Source organism: Giraffa tippelskirchi, chromosome 12 (genome assembly GCF_054371585.1).
Source record: "Giraffa tippelskirchi isolate mGirTip1 chromosome 12, T2T-mGirTip1v1.2.pri, whole genome shotgun sequence".
NCBI lineage: Eukaryota > Metazoa > Chordata > Mammalia > Artiodactyla > Giraffidae > Giraffa > Giraffa tippelskirchi.
Genome location: NC_137286.1, coordinates 90,872,955 through 90,880,460, shown reverse-complemented (window position 1 = coordinate 90,880,460; position 7,506 = coordinate 90,872,955). Strand labels below are relative to the sequence as shown.

Here is a 7,506-nt window from a genome sequence, read left to right as displayed (position 1 = left end):
ATTGGCAAAAAATAGGAAACGCTGGAGAGGTCTTGGGTATACATTGATACTGGGCAGAAAAGTACACACTCCACTTGGGAAACGACAGATATATTCTTGAATGTATGAGTTTTAAGAAGTTGTGTTAGAAAACTGAAGACAGGAAGTCAGACTGAAATGCAGTTGTAGATATCATGTACCTAGACCTGATTTTAAGGTATGAAATTATGAATGGCAAAGAAATTGATGAACTATAATCTCAAAGAAAGAGTCAGTTGGTTTTATTGACCAACTGAATAGATTGACAGAGGATAAAAAAAGAATAGTAATGGGTAAGTATTCATAATTTGAACATAAAAGAGTAATGAAAGAAAGTTAAGATAAACAGCATATTTATTTGTGTTCTCATCAAACTTTTTATATGGCATTTTTTGGCTGACATGGTATATTTATAATTCATATCTAGGGAGTAGAGAGAAGTCAGTCAAAATTAAAAACTTTAAAAAAACTAAATGATCTAATTTTGTACATAAGGATACTATTGTTAGGAAATCTAATAATAAAATGATAACATTTTGAGAATACTATATATATGGGGCTTCCCAGGTAGCGCTAGTGGTAAAGAACCTGCCTGCCAGTACAGGAGACATAAGAGACACAAGTTCAACCCCTGGGTAAGGAAGATCTCCTGGAGGAGAGCATGACAACCCACCCCAGCATTCCTGTCTGGAGAGTTCCATGGACAGAGGAGCCTGCAGGGCTACAGTCCATAGGGTTGCAAAGAGTTGGACATGACTGAAGCGACTTAGCATATATGCACTAGATGTATTTATCTATACTTATATATATATAGTACTTATATAAATACATGTATCTCCTGACTTTTGTGTAATAAAATTATTTAGATCGAAATCCACTTCATGCACAGTTTCTAAGTAATCATTAATTTCTTCATCAGGAAAAAAAAGGTGGCAACAATGCAACTTTATATTCACTTAAACTGAGTTTTCTTTGGATTATAAAACAGGCTTTCTGGATTATTTCTAAATATTGCTTCATTTCAAACCTGTTCTCAATACTGAATTTTAAATGTATCTTATCTAGTTAAAATCTTTGTTTTTAAGCATTTGTATCCAAAAAAAAAGAAGAAAAGCAAATTTTAATCTGTTGTCTGTGAATTTTATTTTCTCCAGGTATAATATCTATATATTATACCACCTGTATAGTATTCCACTGTCCTGAGCAGGAGGGTCCGTCTGTGCCCCAGGGACTTTGTATCGCCAGCTCCTTAGAGGTTTATATGCATAATTTGAAGCATACTTAAAATAATTACTATTATAAACTGTGTTAATGCCAGATTAAAAGTAAAACTATTTGAAAAATCTAAAGTACTTTAGTGACACATAAAGGATATATATAAACAACAAAGTAGTATAAATATTCCCATGACACGTATCAGCATCTGAATGTCCCTAACGTGACAATAGAAGCTGTTGATAGATTCAAAGAAATTTTGAATTTAAAATAACCCTTTCTTGAAGGCATAATAAAAAACTTACCTCGGCACCCAAAAGTAGGCAATTAATATAAATGAAAAAATCAGAGCTTATCAGCCTAAGAGATTATTGTTGCTGTTGAACACAAGAAAAGAGCGATGTACCTTCCCTTGCTGAAATTGCTTCAATGGAATCGTTCACTTTATTAATACGTTTAAATAAAGGATTTCCATATTTTTCTGGCATGTGAAAAGAAATGTTTTCTAATATTTTAAGTTTTTCAGGCTTTCAAATAGAAAGTTGTGGTTTTTAATTATCTCAGAATTAAAAATAGGAAAAGATCTTTGTGTTTATTAAAATATCAGTGATAAAATTGCAGTATTTTCACAGATAAGTAGTAATCTTTAAGGGGTGAAATTAATCTTGAAGGGATAAAATTGCAGTATTTTCAAAGAAAAGTAGTAATCTTTAAGGAGAGAAACTGCAAAGTTGGTTTGCTGGTAGGAATGATCCAATAGAGAAAAAAATTAAAGATGTAAGGGAGCGTGCTACAGGAATATCTTTTAACTTATCAAGAGAGAATAAAATTTATAATGAAAGGGGCAGGATTGGTCTTAGGAACAGTGATTGTTCATCCATAATACAAAGAAGAAAGAATTACATGGACACAGGCACATATATGTGTATTGCTGTGGTGGAAATCGGCAGAAATTCTCTTCTGATGTTCCTGTTTTCTGAGTGAAAGTGAGGGTGAAAGGGAGATGTTGGAGGTTGAAGGGAGAGAAGAGATACCTGTCTGATGTTCTTCTAGAAGAATGAAAGGACCAAGATTATCAGATAGCTATGAACCCATTTTAGGTATAAAGGATTTTGAAAGTAAAATTATTTCCGTTCACAGATGACATATGTAGAAAAACATATGTCATAACACACACACACAAACCTGTTGTAATAAGCAAAATCAGCATTCAAAAATCAGTTGCATTACTATGCACTAACAATGAATAATGGAAATCAGTTCCATTTACAATAACATCAAAAAGAATAAAATGCTTAAGAATAAAATTAACCCCAATGGTGAAAGACTTGTGTACTGTGAACTATATAACATTGCTAAAAGAAATTAAAAAGATACAAATAAATGAAAAGATATCCCATGTTCATATATTGGGAGTCTTAATTTTGTTAAGATGAAATACTACCCAAAGTGATCTACAGATTCAGTGCCATGTGTATCAAAATCTCAATGACATTCTTTGCAGAAGGGGAAAAATGCATCCTAAAATTTATATGGAATCTCAAGGGACACCAAATAGCCAAAAGAATCTTGGAAAAAAAGAACAATGTTGAAGTTCTCACAGTTCCTGATTTCAAAACTTAATATAAAGCTATGGTAACCAAGCAGTATGGTATTGCTGTAAAGACAGACATATAGACCAATTGGAATAAACTAGAGAAACCCCTAAAAATAAACTAGGGCCCCCAGACTCCTTGCATATATATGTTCAGGTGATTTTCAACAAATGTGCTGAAACCTCTAAATGGGAAAAGGGCAGTCTTTTTCAACAAAATGGTTTTGGCAAAACTGGATATCCAAAAGGAAAATTTAGATACCTCACACTATATACAAAGTTAACTTAAAATGGATCAAAGACTAAATGTTAGAACTAAAACAATAAAACTCTTAGAGGAAACAGGGGGAAAGCTTCATGACATTGGACTTGTATTTCTTGGATGTGACACCAAAAACAGGCCTGGTGCAAAAGCTAAATTGGACTTCATCAAAATTTAGAACTTCTGTGTGTTAAAAGATACTATCAATAGAGTAAAAAGGCAACTGACAAAATAGAAAATATTTGCAAGTCATGTGTCTGATAAGGGTTAAATATCCAGAATATATCAAGAGCTTCTGCAACCAAAAAGAAAAAAAAAAAAAAACCTCGGTTAAAAAATGAGCAAAAGACTTGAAGAGACGTTTCTCCAGAGAAGAAATACACATGGCCAATAAATGAGAAAAGATGCTCAACAAACACTAATCATTAGGAAAATAAAAATTAAAACCACAATGAGATAGTACTTTGCTCACGTTAAGATAGCTATTATAAAAAAAAAAAAGATATATGTTGGCAAGGATGTAGGGATACTGGAACTTGTGTACAGTGCTGATGGAAGTGCACTATGGAAGACAGTATAGCAGGTCCTTAAAAAATTAGAATTGCTGTATGATCCAGTAATACATAATGGGGTATATACCCAGCAGAATTGAAATCACAACTCAAATAGATATTTATATACCATGTTCATAGCAACATTTATTGTAATAACCAGAAGATCAAACAAAGCAAATATCCATAGATTAGTAGATAAATAAACTAGCATATACCCAATTGAATCTACTCAGCCCTAAGAAGGACATAAAGTCTAATATATGCAATATGGATGAACCTTGTTAAGTCAGACACAAAAGGACAAATACTGTATGATTCCTTTTATACAAAGGACCTAGAATAGGCGGATTCATAGAGACAAAAAGTAGAGTGGTAGTTTCCAGGGGCTGGGGTAATAGAGAAGTGAGCAGTGTTTAGTGGGTACAGTTTCAGTTGGTTCTGGATGAAAAGGTTCTGGAGATGGATGGTGTGATGGTTGCACAACAAAGTGAATGTACTTAATGCCACAAAAGTAAAATGGTAGAATTTATATTTAAAAGCAATTTTTTATTTTTTTATTTTTATTTTTTTTATAAATTTATTTACTTTAGTTGGGGGCTAATTACTTTACAATATTGTAATAGTTTTTGCCATACATTGACATGAATCAGCCATGGGTTTACATGTGTTCCCCTTCCTGGACCCCCCACCCACCTCCCTCCCCATCCCATCCCAAAAGCAATTTTTTAAAATAATAAGTGAAGACATTCTAACTGAAGTTTTTTAAAAGGCTTGTAAAACTGTTTACATTTTGCAGTATTCACACTAATTTTTTTCAAGTTTGGCACACTTAGCTTAGTTTCAAATAAGTAGTTTTAGGGGAATTCCCTGGCAGTCTGGGGGTTAGGACTCTCCGCTCTCACTACTGAGGCCCCGAGTTCACTCTCTGAACTACGATCCCATAAGCCATGTGCAGGCCAGAAAGAAGAAATTAGCTATATATACTTTTAACGGGAAAAGATTCACAAAAAATGTGAAATATATGACGGTTATGCTTTGTATATACAATTAGGGAGGGGCACATTTCAAGTGCATATCACCTGTCCAGAATAGATGTTGTATAGCTTTAGCATAGACATTTTAGTGATTAGAAAACTGGAGTAAAAGAAGTTGCATGACCTTGAGCTAGAGTGGTGGTAGTTTTCTGGTATCTTTTTGAGAGAAGTAATTTCATATGTATGTGGAAACTGTTTAGGAGTATACTTCCTTATCTGGCGAAGAGTGAGAACAAGAGAATAGGAAAATCAACAACCACAGGCTTCCTGTTTTATTTCTCATCTCTGGATACAAAATGAACTCATTTTTCCAAGACTTCATTTATTGGAGTTATTTCCTATATAAAGTGTTACCCAACTCTAACAGAATAACTAATAGATAAATGTTGAAGGTAAAATAATATTTGGATTTTTTAAACAAATTAAGAGAAAGTTGGTTTTAGGCCTCCTGTATATTTTTACTGTATTTATTATTAAAATATTTCACATGATCTCTTTTTTTCTCTTTAAAAGTATATTTGCATTTGACTAGCTTAAGTTTATTGAAGCTTAGCTTTTGTGTGTCACTTCTTATTTTTCCCTTGACATGAAGTCTTACCTACTTGATGAAGATGTCGTTTGAGAGGTGTACTGCAAGGAGTTAAATGCTGTTTGTAAATAATGCTTTTACGAAGGTAAAGACCAAATTTTATGAATTTGCTTTTGTTTATAAAAGAAAAATATAACTTCATATATTTTAATGCATTCAAAAATTTGACTATTTAACTGTATTGACTTAGTAAGTTGACACAGAAAAAAAAATGATTTTCTATTTCTCGTATTATACATCTTTGTGTTCCTAACTTACAGCAGCGTGCTTCGCACGTAATAGGCTTTCCTTAAATATTCAGTGTAGGAATAAGTTTTATTATGCTGCTCAAAAGCGTCCAAGAAATAACTAATTATATCTACTATGTTAATGTTAGAATCTTTAAACATGGCTTTTTTAATGTATTTATCCTCTTTTTCTGAAAGAAAAATTTTTTCGTATCTTTAGGTGCTCATGTGTTTAAAAAAAAACAAAACCTTGGAGTAAAGTAGCAGCACATAATGGTTTGTGGATTTTGAAAAGGTGCAGGCCATATTGTGCTGCCTCAAAAATACAAGGATCTGATCTTCTGAAGAAAATATATTTCTTTTTATTCATAGCTCTTATGATAGCAATGTCAGCAGTGCCTTAGCAGCACGTAAATATTGGCGTTAAGATTCTAAAATTATCTCCAGTATTAACTGTGCTGCTGAAGTAAGGTTGGCCATGCTCTACAGTCATATTTCAGTGTATATTAATATTATCAATGTATTTTCAGCTTTATTGATAATTAATTTTCAGTATTACCAATAGTCTTGTTATATTTCATATGATTCAATAAAAATAAGTTAGTACTAACTTTTAGATGTGTTTATTAAAATAGTGTGTTGTAATTTAATAATTGTGTTGAATGCCATCAAGAGTTAATTGAAAGCTTATACAGCATCAAATAAATTTATTTTAATGTATATTTATATTCAGTTTAAATATTCAGTTTTTACTTCAGAACAGAAATACTACTTTTCCCTTTGTTTCTCTAGTTAAGTGAAATTAAGACATTTGCTTATCTCACAGATAAATATGCATTGTAAAATATAAATTTTGAACAGAACTTAGAGGATAATTTTTAGTAATATTTCTAAATATTCTGTTATAAAGGAAAGGGGAAAGTATCAAAATATGTGAATTAAATTCCTGAAATCCTATGTTTCAAAGATGGACTTAATCAAACTTTAAACGTAGGAAAGACCTTACAAATGATCAATACAAAGATGGACTTAATCCAACTTTAAACGTAGGAAAGACCTTACAAATGATCAATATATTTGTTGGATAGCTCAAGAAATGGAAACTCAAGTAATTTGCTACACTTGCAGACTAAGATATTAACCCTGTGTCTTCTGACTTCATACTTGTCATATTGGTTTTTTCTTGTTTTTACTAAAAATTGTTTTTTATCCTTAGCCACAGATTCTTATTTGTAAGTAAAAAAAAAATATGAAGGCCTTGTTTGGTCTTTTTAATATCTAGTATTTAACTTTAGCATAAGACCTACAAAAATTATTATGATAGTTACTAATTTTATAGATGCAAACAATCAAAGTTTTAATTAAAATTTGAAGGAAAATATTTTCTTTACCTTCTGTTCCTTATTTGTTGATGTTTAATAAGTCTTTAAACTAAAAATTGATGTTCAGGATAAGAGTGTGTTTGTGTAGTGTACCATATTCCTGGTCTTCTTTCCTACAAGAAGTATCTCACTCCTTTCAGTTGTAACCCAGCAGAAAATCTATAAAATACAAGCAGTTCTTAGAAAATCATTTCAGTTTTAATTGTCTGTTTTGGAAACCCCTGAAGTATTTCAGATGTAACTTAAGGAGTTGTGTTTGAGCATCTTCTGTTTAAATTATAATTTCAAGGTAAAGAAAATTACTTATTATAAGAGAGTTCTAATTTTTAAGAAGAGTCTCACTTTTTTTCAGCAAAATTTTTCCCCAGAATAAAGAAGTAATACACTATATTGGCTAGAATCAAATGCTGGCTTTTACATGGAAGTAATACTTACTGCCTTAGGGCTTTTAAAAATCATTCATCAAGCTTTTAACCTGTTTCCTTTATTTCATCTCGCCCGTTTCATGAAAGACTGTTACAAATAGATGATAATTTTTTGTTCCATTAAAAATATTTCAGCAACTAATGTGTAGATACTTAGAAATATTTATTGAATGAGTTGCAGTTTCTCCAGTATTTTACAGAACAAC

The 7,506-nt window shown here is 31.6% G+C and overlaps 1 long non-coding RNA gene across 1 annotated transcript; it reads right to left on the bottom strand.

The window, feature by feature from the left end:
- Positions 1-6,418: 6,418 nt before the first annotated feature.
- LOC145528734 (uncharacterized) lies at positions 6,419-6,594 on the bottom strand. Its single transcript, XR_014070587.1, has 2 exons — positions 6,551-6,594; positions 6,419-6,494 (listed from the first exon to the last, which is right to left on the bottom strand). It is a non-coding gene; the product is annotated as an uncharacterized LOC145528734 (long non-coding RNA).
- Between the last annotated feature and the right edge of the window lie 912 nt (positions 6,595-7,506).